Source organism: Kogia breviceps, chromosome 9, assembly GCF_026419965.1.
Source record: "Kogia breviceps isolate mKogBre1 chromosome 9, mKogBre1 haplotype 1, whole genome shotgun sequence".
NCBI lineage: Eukaryota > Metazoa > Chordata > Mammalia > Artiodactyla > Physeteridae > Kogia > Kogia breviceps.
Window position 1 is genome coordinate 52,576,023 of NC_081318.1, and position 25,048 is coordinate 52,601,070.

At 37.2% G+C, this 25,048-nt stretch overlaps 1 long non-coding RNA gene across 1 annotated transcript in view; it reads left to right on the forward strand.

Moving 5' to 3' along the window:
* The window catches only part of LOC136794852 (uncharacterized), a 209,151-nt gene that overhangs the window by 106,844 nt on the left and 77,259 nt on the right, over positions 1-25,048 (forward strand). The window contains exons 2-5 of the long non-coding RNA XR_010842210.1: positions 10-167; positions 1,659-1,878; positions 10,399-10,446; positions 12,687-12,782. This is a non-coding gene — a long non-coding RNA (uncharacterized lncRNA). The remainder of the gene's footprint in view (positions 1-9; positions 168-1,658; positions 1,879-10,398; positions 10,447-12,686; positions 12,783-25,048) is intronic.

The following is a 25,048-nucleotide window of genomic DNA, read 5'->3' on the forward strand; positions in this document are numbered from 1 at the left end:
CATCTGCAGGCCATCCAGGTGACAAGCATTATCAACTACACGTTGCTGAGAGATGAAATTGGAATTTATAAGCTGCCTTGAAAATTATGACATGTTGAGTTCCTTGCTTTAGTGGAAGCTCGGCTCACACACTACCGAGTTGAATGGATCTTTATCTTGGCTGTTGGGTGAGTAACTCCTTTTCCTTGAAACTCTCCTTCGTATCCTCAGAATCACAAAATACAAGAGAGTTCTACTTGTGGGAGGTGAGAAGCTCTTTGGTGTTAGGGGTTAAAGGAAGTTCATCCGTACACTTCTCTGTTCTTTAGACCCATGTAGAGGGATTATGCTCACTCCTGGGGTTCTACTCAAACTGACACTTCCAACCAAAAGCTTAGTTAAGGACAAAGATAGAAATGCTGAAGTCTCTTAAAATGTAAAGAAATCACATTGGTATTCATTGGTTTTATATCTCCAGGAACTATAGGAACACAGATAATACATAATTACTCAAAGGATGACATTTTTGGAAAAAAACTTCATCTCTGACCTGCATAGTCCTGTCCAGTACTATAATCCTTGATTCAGAAGCCCCCCCTTGTCTTCCCTTCCAAATGGCCATCTTTGATTTTTCTGCAAGTGGGAAAATCCCAGTTCTGTTCTCATTGGATGTCTCAGTGAATTTATGAGACCCTGATTTTCTGGCAGGGAGTAAAAGAATGCATGCAGTTTGGTTTTTCTCTTTTGAGTCATTCCCTTTGGAGGTCTTGCTTAGAAGTTGCTCACTATTAATTTCAGCTGTGGCCCCTTGTGAGCTTCTGGCCTCCAGTATCCATTAGGATACTTGCCCTTTATTCACAAAGAACTCTAGTTCTGAAATGATGTGAACTCTTCTTTTTCCCCTTCTTTTGAATATATATACCTTTAAATGTAGAGGTGTCAGCTCCTACATTTTCATATCTTCTGAATGGATTTCATAGAGGATACATGCCCAGCTTGTCTGTGACCCCGATTTATTCCTCATTCTCTGTTCTGTACTGATACTTTACTGATGAAAAAGAAAATAATGCTATGACTTGATAGCTTGCTGCATTTAGGAATCTCAGATATATAGATGAGGTAAGGTCCTAAGGAAAAGTTGCATAAACTGGAGTCATAAAAAAAGCACACTGCCGAGACTGTCTTTGAAAATGTGTACCATGGAATAAAGGGGCTGATTTTGCCACAGCAGTAAAATTGCAGTAGGTCAGCTCCTGCAGCTTTGATTGCTGTTCAGAATTCAGATGTTATGAAAATGCAGGAGCTATCATGTGTGCATTTAAAAGACATAGTTTAAAGGAAAAAAAGAGTTCAGATCACTATTGAATCTCTACTTGCACAAAATGTAACATTCTCTTATTTATATTTCAAATTGGGCTTTCTGTAACATTGGCACACAAGAAATTGAAAAGCATGGAAATTGCATAATTTAATATTAGGGCTTTTTTACTTGCCAAGAATAGGACCGATTCTTATTACATAGAACAGCTAAATGTTACATTATATAATGCCATACCTCACACAATAAACCAATTTCAACTTAAGAAATTAGTTTTGCATAAGCCTGGCTATTAGTATCAGCTGCCAGGGGACTGACGTGTTCATTATTTGTATTCTCCCTTGTTGATGTTTTACTGTAGTGGGATTTCTGTACATGAGTTCTTGAGAGAGTACGTAAAATAGTGAAAGGCTGAACGTTTCTCTGAGAGGTTTGAGGACTGCAAAATTCCACCCTGACCTCAATGGAGTGCTCAGAGAGGTCAGCAACGATATTTTGGGGAAGCAGACACGATTGCTTCCTCACCTAGGCTAACTACTGAAAAACCAGGAACTTTGTCCACTAAAGAAATACTTTGAGAGGTAAGTAAAAAACAAACAAGCAGACTATTTATCTTTAATGTTCCCCTGGAGAATGGCTGCTTTAAAAAAAAATATTGTGTGCCCAGGAGAGGAGAATTACTCAGTAGCAATCTGCCTCTTGACTGAGTTCTACCTATTTTGCTCACTGTTTCATTTAAAACAAGCTTTTAATTTGCTGTTTTCTTTTAAAAATATTTCTATCTGTTGATGTTACCATGGTAGCCATGCTTTGGCAACCAAGCATGAGTGCTGCCCAAAGAATACTCAAAAACCAGAGAGTAAAACAGTAATAACATAGTGAAACTGCCCACATTCTCACCTGTGGAACCTCCATACAGCTAGCTGGTAATGAAAAGATGGAGAAATGGAGGGTGTAACCTTGAGTGGAGACAAGTGAAAGGAAAAGGGTTTAAAAAAATGGTATCCACTGAAAGCTCAGGTCTTTGAAGTAATCATGGCATTTTTTAAAAGTTTAACTGGAAGTAATCAGAAAATCTATGCTTGGTGTGGTGGGCACAGGCACTTTAGAAAGCAGTTCCAGTAGACCAGCTAAAGAACTGGCTAGGTTGGGAATGGGGGAGGCTGAGGAGGAGAGAGAATCGTCCAGACCATGGTGTGGATAAGGTAGTTTGGACAGACGCCTTTCCCAACTCAATTGTAAGGCCATCATCTAATGGTAGAATGTGCGCGCGCACACACGCACGAGTTTGTGTGTGTGTGTGTGTGTGTGTGTATACGCACATGGGTGCCTGTAGAGAGTGTTTCTCTAGTTGAGTCTAAACTGGGCTTCAAAATCTGGTTGTGTTTGACAGAGAGTTGGTGTCCCCTTTCCTCTCCAGCAAGTATTTGTATGTGACTCAGAAGTGATTTAACTAAAAAGTATGTAAGCCATTTTTTTTAGTGCAAGGACTCTTGAGAGAAGGCTAGAGGCTCATGGTTGTTATTTCCTAAGTAGAGTTCTCCAGTAGAAGGTCTGTTTACCTCCTATGTAGCCCTTGAATCCGTTTTCTCTCTGTTCCCACTGATAGTGCTTTTAGTTTTGGTTCTTATCACCTTTGTCCTGATGGCAGTTGCTCTTCAGCATTTTCTCCCTAGAACCCATCCTTCTATTGTTTGTTGGCAAAGTGATTGTACTATAATTCTGGATTGATCACAACACTGTCTTACTTAAAATCTTGTAATGAATTCTGGCCACCTTTAGGAACAAATCCTCACCTTGTGCTTCATGACAAGTACCTGCCTACTTCTGGCCTCATTTGTCAGTTGATCTCCTCTCCTCATCACTTGCCCTACACCATTAACAAATCTCCTTCTAGTTCCTGAATCCAGCTGATTTCATGCCTTGCCTTCTCTGTGTGCCTGGAACCCTGCCTTTTCCCCTCCCTCTCCAACCCACCCTTCCCTGCAACTAGCAAAAAGGGAGCAGTTAAGAAAGGAAACTGATTAGCTGGTTGGCTTTATAACTCTGTTTTGAAATGGTAACTGGTCAGAAAATATTTTCTGACTCATTTTCCAGATCAGTTTATACAAAGAACTTTATGCTCTCTCTCAATTTTGTTAGGAAATTCAGTTCCATTTATTAAAGTACATTGAGATTTATTGATAAGGCTTTGTTCTTCTAATAATGATGATTATTTGCATGAAGCAGTGTAAAATACTAATATTTCTGAGAACAATCCACATTTGGTTTCGCAACATTTTAAAAATCTGGTCAAATTAGGAAACTCTGGTCAAATTTCACCAATCGGCAACAACAGCAGCAACACAAATCTTCATCTTGTGGTTCTAGCAGAGGCATCCACAGTGAGCTAGTTGGGGGCAATATAGCTGTGAGGAGAATGACCAGATTCTCTCTGTTGTTTGGGGGCTATTCATATCATAAGAGTGTATACTGGACAGTATCTGGGTACCCCTTCCTTATGAATTTAGAGAAAACTAGATGATTGACCATTCATTGATAACAGGTGCTGATTTTCAAAAAGTCTAAATTAGTGACTTAGTCTGGAGAAATGGGATGTTGAAAATGGGGAGAACCTGTCTTGAAGTAGCTCCTAACCTTGGGTAAGTCCCCTTACCCTTCAGCCTAAAGCATTGCTTCTCAAACTTTCGTGTACATCAGAATCACCTGGAGGGCTTGGTCAATCATGCCTGGGTCCCATCCTCAGAGTTTATGAATTAGTAGGTTTGGGGTGGGGCCTGAGAATGTGCATTTCTAACAAAATCCCAGGTGGTACTGATGCTGCCGCTATGGGGCTAGACATTGAGAACCTCTGGGCTATAGAGTATAAAAGTGCCTGCTTTCTACTCCATTACTTAAGGGCATAATTATAAACATGCCACTGCTCTTTGAGTTATAGTCACTTTTGTAAAATGTAGGTAGGAGATGGTTACAACACACAATTTGAAAAGAGAACTAACATAGTTTGTTAGTCTCAACAAAATTATTTAATACCTTTTCCCTAGAGAGAAACAAATAGAAGAGTAAAAGCAAGAGAGAGTTGTATCAAAAGTTCCCAGCAAGACTTGAGTTTAGGCAGCACACGGGAGGTAGTTTAAAAACAACATGCACACATACTCGTACCGCTTTTTAATCCAGTATATTGCTGCCTCTTAATTGGCTGATAAATAAGCCACAATGGACTTAAGCAGTATCAAATTATAGTAGACACTGCTGTGTGAGTTTCAAAATAGCTGAGAATTACATTTAATTATAGTAATAGAAAAGGAAGATTATTTTTGCTTGTTGGGGGAAATAAAAATATCATGTGTACTAAAATATCCAGCACATTCTTTTTATCCCTCTCAGATATTCCTCGTGCAATAACACTAACAAGAATCAAACCCATTTTCTTTTGCAGTTCACTTTTTCATAATGGGACAAGTGATAATAGAATGAAGCAACATTAGTATTTTTTTTTCAAAAGCAGTGGTTAGGCTCTGAGATGAGTACATATTCAACACAATCTCGTGCTCATTCTGTCACTTCCCTTTGCAATACTGTAAAATTATTTTTAACTTCCATATGATCATCCTTTGTATTATCTGTCCTCACACAAAGATTAAAATATGATTTGCTATGGCAAGAACATCTACCAGTATATTTTCAACTCTAGGGATGGGATACTAAACCTTTTCTAGATAAGTTTCAGTTATCCAGAAAATGCAATTAATCAGAGCAACTCATTCCTTGAGATTTTGGTATCTATAAGATGCTTCATAGATGAAAATGAAATTAGTGGTCCCCAATGCTTTTGAGTTATTTTCTAAATCTGATAGTAGATTATGCTGAGATGCCCAAAGCAGCTATGTACACAGAGCAATTTGACATATAGATCAAATATATAGGTTTTTTTTCTTTTTCTTTTTCTTTTTTTTTGCGGTACGCGGGCCTCTCACTGCTGTGGTCTCTCCCTTTGCGGAGCACAGGCTCCGGATGCGCAGGCTCAGCGGCCATGGCTCACGGGCCCAGCCGTTCCGCGGCATGTGGGATCTTTCCAGACCGGGGCACAAACCCATGTCACCTGCATTGGCAGGCGGACTCTCAACCACTGTGCCAACAGGGAAGCCCATAAATATAGTTTTATTAGCCTAGTATTCTAACCAACAGATAATTATATATATTCTAAATTCTGAAAAGAAGTATCATTCATATAGGAAGTGAATTAAAAAACAAAATAGTTACTTTTATTATTCCCTTTTGTAATATTTAGAATTTATATATAATATGGTCATACAGAAATTAAACCAACAGTATCTCAAATAATAAAAGCAATAAAAGGAGCATATTCAGTAGTATTGAAATCCGTATTGTCATAGTGAATGTTCTTAGATTTATAAGATTAACTGTGTCATCACCAGATTTAGGGAGTGATTTAGATCATCGAAGGTTTTGGAAATCATTTTAGTGAGGAGAGTTCCCTTTATCTTATTGCAACCACACAACTTGCAGGAGCATCATGAGAGCATTCACTTCAGCTCAAAACATTTGAGTTTATTAACCTAGAAATTCAGACCTCCTGACTCATCTACAATATGTATTTGAGTGAGTTGCTGTTATGAATTCAACCTTTTGGAACTTGCCACCTCTCTTTTCAATTTCAGTGTTAGACTATTCCTTTTGCTTACCTCTCATCATAATTAATTAATTTATAAATAATTTATACCTTACCTTCTACCAAGAAAGGATTTAAGGAGGCTGCATTTCACTAGGAAACTACCGTAAGTATATAATGAGGTGGAGTTCAGTATACTCTGTGTTCTCTCTTGGTGGCTGGAAGGTCACGCCTCCTTGTCTGGGAAAATAGTGCACCACAGCCTCCTTTGCCAGAACGCCTCTTCCTCCCACTCTGCCTGGCTCACTTTGGGGGTGGTGGTGGGCTGATTGTCCTTGTCCTAGTCATTAGGGACACAGACCAGGTTCAAATTCTGTTTCTTCCACATACTAGCTTTGTGGTCTGGGGCAAGGTACTTCATCTCTGAACCCATATTCTATCTTTACAACAGGGATGATAATTGCAGTTATCTTACAGGGTTGTTCAGAGTATTAATGAGTTATTATGCATAGAATCTTAGAAAAATGCCTGTGGCAGGTAGCAAGCACCGCTCGCCATTGTTATTCCACACCCTTTTGTTCTCAGCTAAGATGCTGTTTCTTCAAAGAGGCTTCCCTGAGGCAACACCTCAAGCCAATGCTGTATGACCATAAGAGCCTGCACTTTTCCTTATGATTCTTATCATCATTTGCTGTTGGTATGGAAGGCACCATGAAGCTGTAAGCTCCAGAAAGGCTAGAATCTGTCTGCCTCAACACTCTATCTCTGACATTTGGGACAGTGCCCAGCACAAAGCAGTCACTTGGTTACTGTTGAATGAGTGAATCCAGGGAGTACCTGTCTGTAAACATGCTGAGATGAGATTACAAGTAATTATTTTGTTAGTTTTGCAAATTTTTACTTTCTAATTTTTAACAATTAATGTTTGTTTTCTTTATGTAATAGTAGAAGAAAGTAAAATACTGTTATACCACCTTTATTGTGCTATTGTAAGTCACTTCAGTAAGGCAGCAAAGGGGCTGTAGGACGGAATTCTTGTTGCTGACCTCAGGTTCAGCTGCTTGCCACTCAAAAGCCAATACTCAAGAGACAAGTGTTGATTGGAAAAGGGAAGGTTGCTTTATTCAGGAAGCCAGCAACCTGGGGAGAAGGCAAACTCATGTCCCAGAATCAACTTTGAAGATTCTGCTTGGTCTTGAAAGTTCTTAAAGGGAAAAAGGTGAAGTATTTCATTAATCATTGAGGAAGGGGGTCAGACTGGTGTCATCTCCCACAGTGTGCAGGCTTGTTTACTCCTTGTGATCTTTGTTAGGTGGTATCTTGTTGACACCATCTGCTCATGAGATTACTAAAGGGGAAGCTAGCCAAAAGATCTAGTCATCTGTTAATTATGGATTCATCATTTCCACTTCTTTAATCTAAGGAAAGAATCAATAGGTTAGGCAAGGCATTGTGTGATCAAAAGATTTGAAAGGTGTGCTTGGGATGGAGGTTAGTTAAGCATGGGGGCATCTGGTGTAAAGATTAGTTAAAATATAGCTTTATTAAAGAGACAAGACAAAAGGCCTCCTGCAGAGAGCTGCTTCCTGCAAAGAGCTGCTTATATTCACATTTTTGTGTGTGTGGAACTTTGAAGTTGATTAGTGGTTCTCAACTGGGGGGGGTGATTTTGTCTGCTAGGAGAGGTTTGGAAATATTTGGAGACATTTTTTGTTGTCTCAACTGACAAGGTGCTATTGGTATCCAGTGTGTAGAGGCCGAGAATGCTTCTAAACATCCTGCGATGCACAGGACAGCTTCTTCCCTTAATGAAAACCATCCAGTCTGAAATGTTAATAGTGCCAAGTTTAAGAAACCTTCACATAGATGGATGGAGACGTCTACAAAAATTGAGTTTCAGAATTGGCTGAGCTGCTAAGTAATAGAACATCGGAATTTTGAAAATTAATAAAATTGATTGTAATTTTTTTTTTTTTTTTTTTTTTTTTTTTTTGCGGTTTGCAGGCCTCTCCCGTTGCGGAGCACAGGCTCCGTACGCGCAGGCTCAGCAGCCATGGCTCACGGGCCCAGCCGCTCCGCGGCATGTGGGATCTTCCCTGACCAGGGAACGAACCCGTATCCCCTGCATCAGCAGGAGGACTCTCAACCATTGCGCCACCAGGGAAGCCCTGTAATTTTTTTTTTTTTAATTGGCAGTTTGTATTTGCTTTGTGGTATGATTTGCTGCTAATTAAGTAGAAATGAGTATTTAATGTAGTATATTCACCAATATCGTGTCAGTAGAGAACTTTATAGTGTACTATATGGGTTTTTCCTTTTACATCCAATTGAAATGGTTTGAAAAGAAAAGTGTCAACTGACTGCTTGTTTACACACTTCTAAATGCCCAATTTGACAGAATTTTTTTTAAGAGAGCAGTTTATGAATCACATTAGCTAAATCTGTTGGGCATTGCATACAAATAACCATATTGCTTACAGATTGTTGTTTTATAGCTCTGGACTAATAAAACAGAAATAAGGTAGGGCTATTTAATGTTTATGGAGCTTGGTCTATTTGAATTTGAGTTTAACATCTGGGAGCATATCAGCCAGGATGGGCTAGGTTATGCTGCAGTAACAACATCTCAGTGGCTTAACCCAGCAAAGGTTTATTTCTTCTTTGGAGTCCACTGTGCATCTGCATGAGTCTCCCAGACAGTTGTCCCTGTTTGACAACTCATGCTTCCAGGCTGAGGAAGGTGCCATCATCTTGGAACATATGGCCTTATTAGTCACGTGGCAGGGAAGATAGAACATAGGAAATTGCAGGTTAAATCTTTAGTGTTTTCACCTGGAATGGACATAGGTGACTTCTAGTCACATTTTCTTGACCCAGCAAATTACATGGGCAGATTTAGGCAGTTGGGGAAGTTTAATCCTCCCATGTGGCACTGGAGAAGGAGAAATTCCTGAGTGTGAGCTGTCCTAACTAGCTTTCATATTTGCTTATTACCTTTATATGTAGTTATTCAGGATGGTTATTAAGAAGGTATTTGCTAAGTGCACAGATGCCATATCTCACACCAAATTATTCTAATTTCATTACACTCATTTGGGGTCTGTATTTATATTTCACTTAATGTATTTGTAATTTGCTTCTAAATGAGAGCCTGTACCAGATGGTTCAGTCTCTGGTTTCGCAAATGGGCTAACACATTCCATAGGGTATTGAATGCTAAAGGATAAAGATTGTGGCCTTTGCATTTTACATAATGGTAAGTAATCACAACATAATTTTTGTGGTAAAACAAAAACAAACACACCTCAGAATACCCCCAAAATGATGAATTTTTAAGAGAAAATATAAGACCTCAGTAAATTTTATGCTGAAGCAGGTTGCTTATAGCTATGTCTCAGAGGAGTGTATGTCCTTTCCTCTGCAACAAAGATTACTTCACTGGGCAGGGTTAAGAAACACTGCTTCTGCACCTACTTTGTTATTCAACTCTGATTTGGATATTTCCTTAGTTGTCTTCATTTTGGTAGAAATGATCATATCATGTTTTTGAAAATGGAGCTCCTTCAGGAACCCATTGTTTTATTCATCATGAAAATGAGGTTTTCTTTTGCAAAGAGGAATTCAGAATTTCTATTCTGTGTCCTACTAGCAGTTAGGTAGGAGAAACTGGATAATAAAATCGACCATTGTGTTTGTTATTCTGGACCACCTCATGGAGCTGTGGGAAGATACTGAACTATACCCACTCTTCCTCATTTACCATGTGATTCTGTCTATTTATGGTTCATACTACCTATAGCTATTTGAGTCTGTATTCATTCATTGATCAGACAACTTGGGAGCATCTACTGTGTGTGACTGGCATTGCGCTAGGTGCTGAGGATTAGGACAAGATGAGTAAGACAGTTCTTACCCTCAGAGACATTGTATCTAGGACATAATGGCTGCAGAGGTTGTGAAAAATCTCTCATTCGTTTCACATGTATTTACTGAGCACTGGTATGTGACAGGCACCCAATACTATAGCAAATAAGAAGCAGTAAAGTGTAGTGTATAAGAGCCAGACAGCCTGGAATCAGATTACACTGTGAGGCTTCATGGAAGCTCTTTAACCACCTTATGCCCCAGTTTCCTCATATGTAAAATTGGGTTGATGCAAAATTTACTGATGTTATAGAATTCTTAGGAAGATCCTATGAGTTGCTATATAGAAATCACTGTGTAACTTTTAGCTCCTACTATTATTTGTCACATTTTTTCCCTCATGCTTTACTCCCTCCTCAAATCTATATTCTTTTCCATCTCTCCTTTTCATTCCCTTAGACCAAGCAGTCCCAGTAATGAACCATTAATTTGAATATTGTCGTTTATCAGTAACCTGTTAAAAATACTGCCTGTTAAAAAACAGTGAAAAAAAATATAGCTCTAGCATTTTCTATAACCCTTTCTTTTGTTTGTTTCTTTGTAGTCATGAAAAAAGCCATTGCAGATCACGTTCTTCAACGGACTTAACCAGGTAAGATGTTTGATCCGAGGGCAAGACAACCCCAATCAGAAGTTGTGTTTTGCAGGAGTCCCTTCCACTTTGCCAGATGCTGAAGGTCTGGAATGTCTCCTGTCTGCCCCCATTACCAGGGCCGTATGCTTGTTCCACGAGCAAAGGTGCGCATTCATCATGGGGGCACGCAGTTGTCAACAACCTGAGGGGCTACCTTGGCAGCAGAGCAGCCAGTACAGGCAAATTAAGAACTTTATACTGCCTTTATGAAGTGCCTTGACAGTGTGGGTTAACTTTGCAAAGAAATAGGTGTGGAGAGAACTCAGTGGAGACCCATTCTTTGTCAACATTTGCATTTTATAGGAAGCATACATATACATTTCCCATTTCTATAGTAATATGGCTTTAATCTTAACGAATGCCGTTTTGGTGGTCCTCTTCAGAGAGTGGAATTAACATTCACATGTGAACAGAAAACGTTAAAGTATTATTAGTCTTCTGAGGGTTTTGCTTCTGGCTATGCAGATTTAGAGATTTCATCTTGGTTAAGGGGAAGCAAAATACCACCATTTCTGCTTGTTAGAAGGCAACTCTCCAAGGTTTCTGTCTATTTCAGGCCAGGGTTTTGATTTTTCAAAGCAGAAAAAATGTTTTCTCCTGGACCCTGAATATAATCTGAAGTCAAAAATCAATTGAAAAGCCAGCCAAAAATTGGCCTTGAGTGCTGTTAGAATCTTTTATTGTTTACAGTTTTCTGGTTATTACTAACACATTTCTTAATTAACTGCCTACGTCGTTAATATAGTTTTGTGTAATTTTAGAAACGCTGTTTTTTTGGTGCTTATATCTTGCTTCGCTCCACAAAGAGTGTAAGTTGACAAACCCCATTTTGTGCTGATGAGAACTTGGCTTTAAGAGTCATATAAAAGAATGGGTTTAGAATACTGTTTAATTTCATGCCTTTGCTGCCTGTCTTTTCTCTAAAATACGGAGCCCTTCTTGCTCAGCTACTCTCCAAGCCGTGATCATTTTACCTTATATAGAGATTCTTGCTTATCAGATAAACATGTGCATAGTATCCCAGATTTTGGTTATATAGTAGTCAGGATGGGGGTGTGAAACTTAACTTTTGTTAGTGTAACTTCACTTACACACACATAGACACACATCTGTCTTTCAAGTGTAAAATTTATCTTATAGAATCTAGGTTTTCATCTTGCATACTTTTGTACTTAAAAACAAAGTATAACATTCCAAATCCTAAGGTGGTGTTCTGTCATAATAAAGACAGCCTTCTCACTAAAAGAATATTTATCAAGGGCCTTATTGAACCCTGTGGTTATCTCTTTAAATCCTCCCAAGGGCTCTACAAGGTAGATATTGTTATCCCCATGCAACTGATAAGCTAACTGAAGGTCTGAGATGTTAAAGGACTTGGCTGATGTCACAGCTTTTAAGTGGTAAAGCTGGGATGGATTCAGTCACGGCAGGCTCTAAAGGCAGCATTGAATTTCAGAAGGCAATATTTCAGTGTGATCCTTGGACCAGCTGCCTCAGCGTCTCCTGGGAGTGTATTAAAATGTAGAATCCTGGGCCCCAATATCATGGGATCTGAATCTGTATTTTAAGATAATCAGGTGACTTATATTCACATGAAAACTTGAGAAGGGGTGTATGTTTCTTAAAAAATAACTTCCGGGCAGTTAACTATCAGACATTGAAAGCATTCTATTTAAGACCCTTTTCATCTTTGGGCCTTTGTGATTTTTACCTAATTACAGATTAGATTATACTTCATTATCCTTCAGCTGTTTTGCTTCTGTATCTGGCTTTGAGCTAGTCTGACAAGGGTCATGTGTCGTGCTGGCTTCTGTGATGTTTCTTAATGATCTGTTTTGGTGGTATTATTGTTAGTTTATCATTGTTAGTTAAAATGACCTTGTGACTATAAAACAAGAACAATTGATTCTGTCCTAACTGCTTGATCTTTCCATGTATTCAGGTAATCTTCTTGTCACATTCCTCGCCAGACTTACCTTTGCTTGTTTAATTCTTGAAAAAGGTTGACTTTTTCCTTATCTACTAGTTCAAATCATTAGAAGTGACTTGCAATGATAAAACCTGCTTAAAACAGGCAAGATAAAAGGAAAAATTATAGAAACAAGTTTAAGAAGCTCAAACATATTTATATTAAATGAATATGAAATGAATTAGTTGCTGCCATTGAAAACTGAATTTAATTATCCTCTTTCGGGCAGTGAAGTCAAACGGGAGTGTAAGAGGTTGCCGAACTCTCAAAGTAGGATGAATAGAATCATTCATGTTCATCTGGAGAGAAACACATTTTCCTGCAAGTGAGTACTAAGAGGAATATATTAGGTATCTCTTTGTATAAAAGGTCATAATGTAACATGACGTATAATGTCATATTTTTTGAAAAAGAAAATGAAAAGAATTTTTAAAATATACCTTTCTTATGTTAGTCTTCAATAAATGCTAAGGTCATGAAATTTAGATTTTGTGAAGTGATTTTGGGTTGGGAATGAAAACAGTATGATGATAGCATATTGTTCCTTGATGATTAAACAGTCAATACAGTGACAAGAGCTTGAGAACTTTATCTAAATGTGTAATTTAACATGACCTTTGGACTGAGCCTCCCTCTTGCATTAGGTATATCTGAAGTGGGCTTTTTTGGCAATCAATTCTGGATTTTCAGATGAGTGTGTAAAGTAATAAAATGTTCTGCTGTTGGCTCAAGGAGGCTTAGAATACCAGGCATGTCGGTGGGAATGTTGACATCTTGTTGTGAAAAGCATTTTTCTTTTCTTTGTGGGACTTTCACTGTTGCAAATGTCTTCTGATTAGATAATGGAGGAGACCAGTTTTTTGAGAGCATGTTAGTTGGGAACCCTGTAACAAAAGAAGCAAATCTCAAGTATCTTTCCCAGAATTGTTACGGATGATTATTAAAGACTATGGCTACATGAATATTTATATTGGGTTGACCAAAAAGTTTGTTCGGGTTTGTCCATAAGATATGTTATGTAAGATGTTATATATTTTGCTGAAAGCAGATTTTTTTTTAAATGAAAAATCCAGTCAACCATGTTTGGATCGTTCAACATTAAACCATTTTGAGGCTCAGTTTTGTTCCAGTTTCTTTCTAAACAGTGGAATAATTATTGAACAAAGCATGACTCAAATCTCAAGGTGTTCTCAAACTGGTAAGGGAATAAAACTCTCTTAACCTTTATATAAGTAGAAATAATGTTTTATACGTTTATATTACAAATAAGGATACAGCCCTAAAAAAAACTGGTTGATATTTTACCCCAGAATCATTGGAAATACTTGCTAAAAGTGCAGAAAGATAGTTAATGTGAGTACCCAAATCTCCATTTTAAACAAAAGCCCGAGGTGATTCAGATGCAGGAGTCTTTGGTGGACACTTTGAGAAATAATGGATGAGAATGGTAGCCTTATATTTAATGGAATGACTGGTCATTCTGGGTACATGGAGACCCAGTTACAGTGTAATGACTAAGGTCATCTGTAAAGACTGATCTTAATAATCACCTTACAATTTTATTTGAAGCAAGTTATCCATGTTAATCTCCAGGCATGAAATGTAATGATCTGTTTTATTATTGTTAATTTATGCTCAAGCTTCCTTTTGCTCTTCTTTTTAACCAACATAACAATTATACAGGCTAACTATTTGCCTCAGGGAGATGCTGTAATAGGACTAATTAAATATTTAATATTTTAAAGGACTTAAACAACCTTGTAAGTAATACGTTAAGAGGAGATAAAATCATGATGTTCCCTTTAGCTGGAGGAATGTTAATGAAGCCCTAGGATCAGGCATCCCTTTAATGCCCATGTCTTGTATCTATCTGGAGGCAGGAGAGCATAATGGTTAAATTAATGGCTTTGTAACTCATGGCAGATTTTCTACTTCCTATCTGTGAGGCCTATAGCAAATTTCTTAGCCTTTGTAAGCCAATTTCTTTTTTGTCACCTATAGCGTGGTAATATGAATACCGTCTACCTTTCTGGATTGTTGTGATGGCATATAATGTGTCCAATAAAAGAAAGTGGTTTTTATTAATATGAATTAATCTCATAGACTACAGATTTACCAAATTTGAGACTTATAGATTTATCTTTTTAAACTAGAAATGTGGCTAGGATTTTGGAAATGGACATGCATTTTTAGAGCTGATCTCAAATCTGGAATGGAGAAAGAGTAACAGGAGAGAGAAAAGTAGGAGGAGGAGGAGAAAATACCTCTAAATGCAACCTCAAACATGGGCTAAAAACAAAGAGAAAGCGATCTCTGTGCAGAGGATAGAGACTTATTGTAGATATGTATAGTCAGTACAAAAATGCCCTCACTCGGGCTTCCCTGGTGGCATAGTGATTGAGAATCTGCCTGCCAACGCAAGGGACATGGGTTTGATCCCTGGTCCGGGAAGATCCCATATGCTGCGGAGCAACTAAACCAGTGTGCCACAGCTGCTGAGCCTGTCCTCTAGAACCCATGAACCACAACTACTGAGCCAGCATGCTGCAACTACTGAAGCCCATGCACCCATGCTCTACAACAGGAGAGGCCACCACAATGAGAAGCCTGCGCACCCCACGAAGAGTAGCCCTGCTTGCCACAACTAGAGAGAGCCCATGTGTAGCAACAAAGACGCAATGCAGCCAAAAATAAATAAATACAATAAATAAATTTTTAAAAATGCCCTCACTGATGTGGACAAATCACAGAATCATCAAATGTTAGCGTATAGAGATCATATAGGATATGATTCATTTTCTAGGTCACAGGTTAGTAAATGAATCTAAATCCATAGAATGTTTTCATCATGATTTTTTTAAATGGCATCTTATTTTTTCAAAGTTCACACAGAAAAAGGAACTAGACAAACCAAGATCTAGAAAAGTTATCCTTTTGACAACTAAATCAGAATTCATTGAATAAGCATTTAAAATACATAAACAGGTACATATAACATTTTCTGAAAGCTTGTTCTCTGATTTATTAGATCTTTTTTTGAAGGTTTTTCCTTTACAAGTAAAGATGTTCTGTGAACTCCTTTCTAAAGGAAAGTCTGAATGTAAAATTTGCCCATGTGGTTTTTCCTGATGATATGAATTGCAAAATTTGGGGAGGCCCAAATTATGAGATTTCATTGTACATTCCAAGTCCCCCAGCCTTGTAATTAGCTTCATATTCTATAGGCAAAGGAAGCCATGTTCCCAACTGTGTTCATTCATTCAACAAGTATGATTGCTGCTGTGTGCTAGGTCATTAGAAAAGAGAGTGGAGCTTAAATTGTCTCAACAATTATGTATTTTTTCTGGTCTTCTTAATGTACCATCACTAATTTTTTTTTTTTTTTTTTTTTTTTTTTCTGTACACGGGCCTCTCACTGTTGTAGCCTCTCCCGTTGCGGAGCACAGGCTCCGGACGCGCAGGCCCAGCAGCCATGGCTCACGGGCCCAGCCGCTCCGCGGCATGTGGGATCCTCCTGGACCGGGATGCGAACCTGTGTCCCCTGCATTGGCAGGCAGATTCTCAACCACTGTGCCACCAGGGAAGCCCCACTAAGTATTCTTGATTAATTCTTAAAAATTTATTAGCTACATATAGGTTTCATGAGAACTTACAGTAAAATCAGGGTGAGGTTCCATTTACCTTTCATGCAGGACAGGTACAGTTGATCCATATTGTTCATGGGTTCCATTTTTGTGACTTCTCCTATTCACTAGAATTTCTCTGTAACCCTAAAATCAGCTCATGGCAGTTTTTTTCTGATGGAACTGTCCTGTATCTTTTTAAAAATACTTTTATTTTATATATTTATTTTTAATTAAATTTTGTTGAAGTATAGTTGATTTACAATATTGTGTTAGTTTCAGGTGTACAGCAAAGTGACTCAATCATTGAGTAGAGTTCACCATGCTATATAGTAGGTCCTTGTTGGTTATCTTTTAATGTATAGTAGTGTGTGTATTTTAATCACAAGCTCCTAATTTAACTCTCCCCCATGTTTCCACTGTGGTAATCATAAGTTTGTTTTCAAAATCTGTGAGTTTGTTTTCAAAATCTGTGAGTCTGTTTCTGTTTTGTAAATAAGTTCATTTATGTCTTTTTTAAAAATTAGATTCCACATATGAGTGATATCATATGCTATTTGTCTTTGTCTGACTTACTTCACTTAGTATGATAATCTCTAGGTCCATTCATGCTGCTGCAAATGGCATTATTTCATTCTTTTTTTAATGGCTGAATAATATTCCATTGTATATATGTACCACATCTTTATCCATTCCTCTGTCATGGCAGTTTTGAGGTCATTCATGGATATGTGGGTGAAAAATTTGAGTTGACCCATGTACATGGTCCCAGCTGGGGTTAAACAAGGCTGATGCTCTGCTCTCTTGATTCACCTCTTCTAAGGTAAACACACGTCTTTGACTTGGTCTGTTTAGTGCCATGGTTATTGCATTCTCCAACTTTTTGTTGGTGATTTAAAATGGACTCTAAGCTTAGTGCTGAATGGCTGTCAGGTGTTTCTGTGCAGAAGAAGCCTTTAATGTGCCTTATGGAGAGAATATGTGGGGTAAAATTCACACAGGTATGTTGGCTGTGATTTCTACATTAATGAGTCAACAGTATACATTTTAAAAGGCGTCTTTAAAACTGAAACATACATAAAACAGAGTTTTGTATTGGTTGGTTGATGAAAATACTGTGATCAGAGGCTTGCAGGAATCTAACCCTCTATTTCTCCTGGGAGCATCCAGTGTTTCAGGGTTTTCAGTGACTTGATAGAATATAGTTACCATGAACAAAGAGAACCAATTGTATTTGCCTTTTTTGAGGAGTTTGAGAAATGCTTGTTCACCAATTATCCCTTTTAATGGAAGCCGAGACCGTGATTCTTTCTGACCCATAAGCAACTAGTAAGTAAATACAGAGGGGTGGAAAAATGAAAATTATACATAAGGCTCAACCATAATTTTTGTTTCTTTCCTTATAAACTGAAAAAATAGATAAGCCTGCTGCTCATGAACAACAAAATGAACCTAGAGGGTTTTGAAGCCTAGAAAAAAGTTTGTAACATGATGGAAATCTCTTAGTGAGTAGAGATTTATCTGTCCTGTTGGTTACGTTATCACCTGTGCCCAGCACAGTTGCTAACACACAAGGAGTGCTCAAGGTGTTTTTTAGAAAATAAGTTAGACATAAATTGATGCTACAAGTAGTTTTGACAGTGATTTGATAGGGCAAAAATTTAGTGATAAAAATAAAAGTTGGAGAAATACAAGAAGCATTTATCTGATGGAGACTAGAAGTCAGGAGACAAAGCCTTTTAGGATTGGCTGGGAGAACCATCTCTGTCACTGGGCTGGGGCAATGAGAGCATGTGTGTCCCCAGATCTGCCTTCCTGGGCTCTGTCGTTAATTCTCTGTGTGATCTGGATTAAGTGGTTCTGCTTCTTTGGGTCTTGGTTTCTAATTATTACCTCGATAATCAACTTGATTGTAAGACCACAGAAAAAGTCACTTACAAACTTTTGCAAACATATGTGAGAGCTGAGAATATAGTTAGATGTGAATTCTGAGGGTCTGTACTGGAGAGAAAAAGGAGAAACACAATTTAAATTGAACTGAATTTGTTTCTATGAATTAAGTGTATTATCTTGAGCAGCTTGGGGTGATCTAACTTGTTTGCTTGTTCGCTGATGGAAACCTGTGTGGCCTACCCTGAATTTAGCTGATGGACAAAATTCCTTGGCAAAATATAAAGAAAAGAATCCAAAGTCTTGGAAATATAGGAACACTGAAGTGGATTTATCACTAGCAACTGCTCACCTTCCATACTATGACCTTCAAGTAGCCTCAATTTGACATTGATTTAATAACAACTTTTGGAATAAGAAAAAAAAAAGGAAGAAAAAAGGAGGAAATGAACTCTAGAATGATAGACCTAATATTTCTTCTTGTATTGTATTACAACCAGAATTTGAATCTAGACCAGGTAAATAACCATCAATCTAAATATAAAATTTTTAAAAATCATTTTGGCCAGCCACAGTCATACCCAGCACTCCAATAAGCTACTACTCTCTGATGTCAGTATTTGGGATTATGATCTTTTTAAAGCACTTCTAGGATTACAGTAAAGCATATGAAAAAGTACCTGGTATTTCTTCGTGTTCGTATTTAGTTAACTTATGGTTTTACTTTTTTAATGGAACTGTGTCTTCTTGGACATCAAATATCACTTGAAAGTCAACGGAAGCTTTTGCTAAATACATGATCAATGCTTTGTGACTTTCACCACACATAAACTAGACAGACATTCCAACAACTCCTAGCTTAGAATAACTTTTCTACAATTACCTTTTTTCCTCAAAGCTTTATACTAGAGTAATTTTTAGGAAGCATTTTAAGGAACAACAAAAGATGCAATGCCATAAAAAAATCAATCATACGCTACCCCCCTCCCAAATAAAACCAACAGCAACCTCAATTGAAGTGACAGTTGGATAAACAGATACTGTAGGTGCCTGGCAGTGACAATTATTCTTCTGCATAGATACGGTCAAGTTTTTTTAAATAGTAAAAATGTAAAAATTCCAGATTTCAGAAACCATAAAATGTGCATCCTATTATTAAATAAATGGCAAGCATAAAATATATCATTGTCTTACTTAACCATTATAACAAACCTATAATATGGTATTACCATATTCTCTCCTTTTAAAATTAGATTAGGAAGTGAGTCTAAGGCTAAAAGATGTGAAATAACTTTACCAAGGTCACAAAGCTAATACATTATGGGGCTGAGTTTCCAATGACCTAATGCCCAAGCTTGCAACCACTTTTGTATACTTTCTCTCAACTACAAGCTAAGGAAGTGGACTTGGTGATCTTTTCCTGCTCATAAATACTATGCTTTTCATTTATATTCACTTTTGTTATTTATCAATATATGTACAAACATTATAACATTTCTATAACCACTCTGCAATTCTCTTTTGTATTCTGCTCTTTTTTTACTTAACCTTATTAAGAAACAAAACTCCCAAATAAGTTGTCTTATTTTTCCTAATTTATTTGAAAAAATACATATCTAGAAATATGTCCAACTGAATTTGAAAATAATGTTCTTTCAATATGTCCTGGTATGATCTTTTTTTTCCTGTAAATGGTTAAACATGGAAGAAAGAATCATCAAATGTTAAAGGGCTTCAGCGTGGTAGTGGAACTGCTTACCTGTGGCAGATATGGTGCTTGACTCTTTCAATGTCTGTTTTGGTTTACCTGCAGTGCACTTTCCCGTCCTGCAGAGCCTGGTAGGCTAAATACTTCATTTCCCAGATACCCTTGCATCTGGAAGTCCCCATGTAGTTTAGGTTCTGCCAATCAGGAGCACCTGCAGGAGACTGGAATTTGGAAATGCAACACCACAATCTTGGTGACAGCTTGTTATTTCTCAGATTATGGCTAATTATAGTGTGATCCTGGGCACAGCTTCCTGGTTACATCAATGGTAATAGACTCTTTGGCAGGGCAATTCTTTGGCAGTGTTTTGGGCGTCACTCCTCCTCCTTAAACCCTTCTAAAAATGTTGTAAGGCCCTAATATGCAGCATTAAATCCATTCTTAGATGTAAAGGTGCTAGAATGGCTTCTGTTCTATGCAGTTGAATCCTGATTAAGATGACTTCTTTCACTTCTGACTTTTAGATTTTTTTCTCCATCCTTATAAACTGTAAGATTTGGGATAATTTTGGAGTAATAGTTTTTTGGTTTTTTTAAAAAAAAATCAAATAGGAGTCATATACTAAAATAATGGAAATTTCCCTTTCTTTCTAGATCTACTCAAGATAGGAATAAACTGCTATCCTTAGGAAACAAACTTAAACTGAATAAAAATCCAGGATATTGAAAGCCCTGAAGTTTAATTTCATAAAAGTTTTTACTTTTCCTATTTTTTTTACCTTAAACTTCTGATTTATGTACTTATAGCTGGGCTCAACTAATTTCATAAGACTTGCTGTAGGTTAGTAAAGCTAAACAGAAGACTTCCATTCATTATTAAGTTATCTACATGAACTTACTGAAGAAATAGAGTAAATTTTTCTAAGTTCTTTAGTAGGCTCAGGAATTGTTGTCTGGACACTAGAAGTGATTTAAAAAAATTATTATTTAGCATACTATTGTGGAATATTGACAGGTTAGTACCTGTCAAACATTGTAAAGAAATGGTTATGTTGTTAATCCCAACATGTCATATACAAAATGATTTTAATCTATTTATTTTTTTACTGTTTGAATGACAGAACTGAAATATACAGGGTAACCACGAGAGACCTAATTGTTTTGATGACATTTAGGGTCCTATTATTGTTAGACTCAAACATTTTTATTATCTTAGTATCAAAAATTCTATCTAAATTTACTTACGTATTGGCAATTATAATGACATTAAATCAATTGAAAATTGGACTTCAGTTCCATTGTTATACTTCAACACATCCATTGATTGAAAAAAGTCAGCATCCCTTTGAATATGTCACTGTTAACATTTAGCAATGAGCATTTTCAGCCTTATAGTGTTTTCTCTGTAAATGCCTTCCTTGTAGCACCTAAGACATGGCTTTATACAGACTCAAAGTCAAGTTGTCTTAAAAGAGATATTCAGTAATGAGTTGATTATGGGTCAGAGCTTCTGAGCGGTTCAATTTTAGTTTTCAATTGGAAATTTCCTTTTCAAATCTCTAAAACTGCTTCGTCTATAGAGGTAGGTAATCAAAGGTAAGGAAATCTTTATAATCTGCTGAGTACTGTGAGCCATAGTGGTGCTCTGCGTCTTCCTTCCATTCTGTCCTCAATGGTCAGGACTTTTCTATTTCTTACATCAATGTTTCTATACTGTCTGTCCTAGACTTCCTGGAATGGTTTTGGTCAGTTTCAAATTTTTTTCATTGGGTAATTGACACTTCTTATCAGGACACCCGAACCTACCTAGGCTCCCTCCTTTGCTCTGTCCAGTTTGCTCCCTCAGTCCCCACAAAGAGACCTAATATTAACTCATGCACACATTTTGTGGTTTAAACATGATCTATGCTACAGGTAACATTTTATCAAGCTTGTATACTCCCCTTTTGTTGGGCATGTGAAATGTGTCCAGTTTTTCACTACTATGAATAGTTGTAAAAAGTCTTAATTTTTCTTTTAGGTTAATTCTTTTGTCCATATTCCCCAAGTGGAATTAACAAGTTAATGGGCAGGAAGCATTTCATTCACTCATTCCTTCATCAAATATTTATTCATTTCCCGATATACACCAGAAATTGTGCCTGCTGCTGGGCATATGATGGTGATTATTAAAAGATAAAAACGGTATCGTTTCAGCTCCTAATTTAGAGGTCTTGTCACAGATGCCTGATTGCTCTCCAGAAAGAGTGAGCAATTTGCAGAACCCCCAACCTTTCTCATTCCCTCCAATCTTTCTAATGTTAGTTTTTAAATTTTATTTCCTTTTTTTTGCTAGTTTAATAATTGTGTCATGACACCTTAAAATTATTTTGATTTGCGTTTGTTTGATTATTTTCAGGTGAAGATGTGCTTTTCTTTAAAAAATCATCAATTCATCTTTTCTCTTTGTTTTAATTGGATAATTGGTAAATTATTTTCCCTTTTATTAAATAGGAATTTCTATTTTTCTCTGTTTTCCTGGACAGCTATTCTGAATTTTATATAGACAGTAACCAGACACAGTAGAAGAGTGAAGTTTCACAATTCTAATAAATACTCTTCTTGGAATAGAACATAGAATGAATTTAAAAATCATTAAAGTAGTCATAATACAGTTGGCTTAAATGATTAAAAAACCCCATGAGATCAAATAACATTTTTGCTTATCCATAAATATATTCACTCTAATTTTATGACAATATAGCTAGAAGAAGAAGAGCATGAGATAATTAATGAGTCCTTTAGGAAACAAAGCTAAATTAAACCAATTTTTATTTACTTCAAGAAATCTTAAAGCAAAAAGTTATCTTTATCAAATCATCATTGAATAGGTTTCTTCTTCAGGAGCCTACAGACACTGTGAATTAAAAAACCTCTTAGTCTGATAGTAACATAAACAGGTTTCCCGACCTATTAATAACAATGTCACAGCCACAGCACTCACATCACTACTAAGCAAATTTAAATTGTGGGTTCAGCAGAGACAGCCCAGCATTAGAGCACATCTACCCTGCCTGGCTTTAATGAGTCAGTGCTTTTCTTTCCTACAGCTTCCAAGTCTTCCCTAGGCTTCCTCCCCATTGGAGTTCTGGACCCCTAGACCTCCTCTTTCATGAGTTCTCCTCCAGTAGGTTTTGACTTGCATTCTAAGGGAAAAGATCGAATATGGAAATCCTTTGGGGGAGCAAAACAACATACACAAACAAGCAACAAAAACAAAACTCACAAAACTCAGATCAGAGTAGAAGCTCATCCCTTTTTGATTTTGTTTTTTTTTTTTTTAGCTTTAGAAACAGGCAACATAGTGTTTCAGCAGATTACTTCATTTCTCCCTCTGAGTTTCTCTCTCTGCCAATTTTCAGATTTCCTCATCCAATCTTCCGCTCTCCAGTACCCAAACACAAACACACACATCACAGTTGACGATGTGATGGGCTGACATTGATGAAATCTTCAAAAAGAATTTCTTAGGTTGAGCCACATGGGATTACTGATATTATCTCATTGTTTAAACCAATACCAAGGCCAACTCTGTATCTTTCTTTAGTAGGAATCCTCCTAAATATATAAATGCTAATGGGGAGCAGCAAAACAATGTGATAAAATCAAACAGAAACCATTGTCTGTCACCACCCAGGTTGATAGTGTGAAATACACAAAAAGTCAAACAAATCAAAATATATTATAAAGCAGATTTTTTCATTTGTACCTTGGGCATGAATAGAAGCAATTATTTTCCCTTCTGGTTACTGTAATGCTGGCGCTTCAGAGTAATGAATAGGTCCTTTTGTTCTGTTTACTCATTCATTACTTTAGAAGCATTTTTTGAGTGACGACTGCTGGACCCAGATTATGCTAGGATCTGTGAGGAATACAAAAGGTGTCACGATTTCTTTCTGCCAGTGAAGTTCTAGTTGAGAAGCCCAAGACAGAAATCATGGAATAGTTTGAGAAAGATTCCAAGGCAAGCATGTGATGGTAAAGAGCAGGATGAATTCCTAGGTGTGGTAGGAATTCAAAATAAGAGAAAGCATAGGTGATCAGGCCTGGGAAGACTTCTTGGGGAAGACTTCCAAGGAAAGAAGTGTTTTAAGCAAGGAAGCGATGCCAGGTACCCTGCTCAGCGTTAAACACATGTTAGGAACTGGTTTAGAAAAGAGAGTGTGTGTTTAGGCTTGTCAAGAAGACTAGTCTGCCCTTTGGTTAGTATACTGATTTATCCATTTGCTGTATAGTCCCCTAGATACTTTGATTCCATGATGCTTCTCTGTATGGCTGGTCACTGGATGCTTTCTGATTCCATAATTGATCTGCCTAGCATTGTCAGTAAGTTTTTTTGTGGGTAAAGACAAGAAAATGTTTATCGTACTTTTCAGGACTTTGTGCCAGATTTTTCAGAATGTGTAGAAAAAAAATACTGAAATTTAGCCAAGAAACTACTAAAATTTTCCCTACACACCCAATATTCATGATCCCCACCAAAAAGAGATTGTTTTTTCTAATCCCTACTATCTGGGAGAGAAATTACAAGGCCTAGTCATTTAGCTACTGGGTAAGAGATCAACTCACAAAACATAATAAAATAATGCAATAAATCAAGGAGACATTTAGGGCAGTGCTTTGCATTGAAGAGTGAACAAATAAGTTAAGCAAGGGTCTCCTACCCTAGATTTTTTTTTTTCTTTTACATAATTGCTTTGGGTTTAAGAGAAAAACTGAAAACAGTGAAGATACACCATGGCATGGGAAATTCCTGGAAGGGGAGCAAGGAAAGGTTGGTAACTAGTGGAAAACTGGGATTTAAGAATGTGTGTCTTTTTTTCCCCAAAAAAACAACATCTGTCAATCTATTAAATATCTTCTTTGTGCCCGATGCTATAATAGGCACTTTTTAATTTCAATTTTGAATTTCATTTAATTTATTTTTTTATACAGCAGGTTGTTCTTAGTCATCCATTTTATACATATCAGTGTATACATGTCAATCCCAATCGCCCAATTCATCACACCACCACCCCCAGCCCCGCTGCTTTCCCCACCTTGCTGTCCATATGTTTGTTCTCTACATCTGTGTCTCAATTTCTGCCCTGCAGACCGGTTCATCTGTACCATTTTTCTAGGTTCCACATATTTGTGTTAATATACGATATTTGTTTTTCTCTTTCTGACATACTTCACTCTGTTTGACAGTCTTTAAATCCTTACATGTCTCAACAAATGACCCAGTTTCTTTCCTTTTTATGACTGAGTAATATTCCATTGTATATATGTATCACATCTTCTTTATCCATTCATCTGTCAATGGGCATTTAGGTTGCTTCCATGGCCTGGC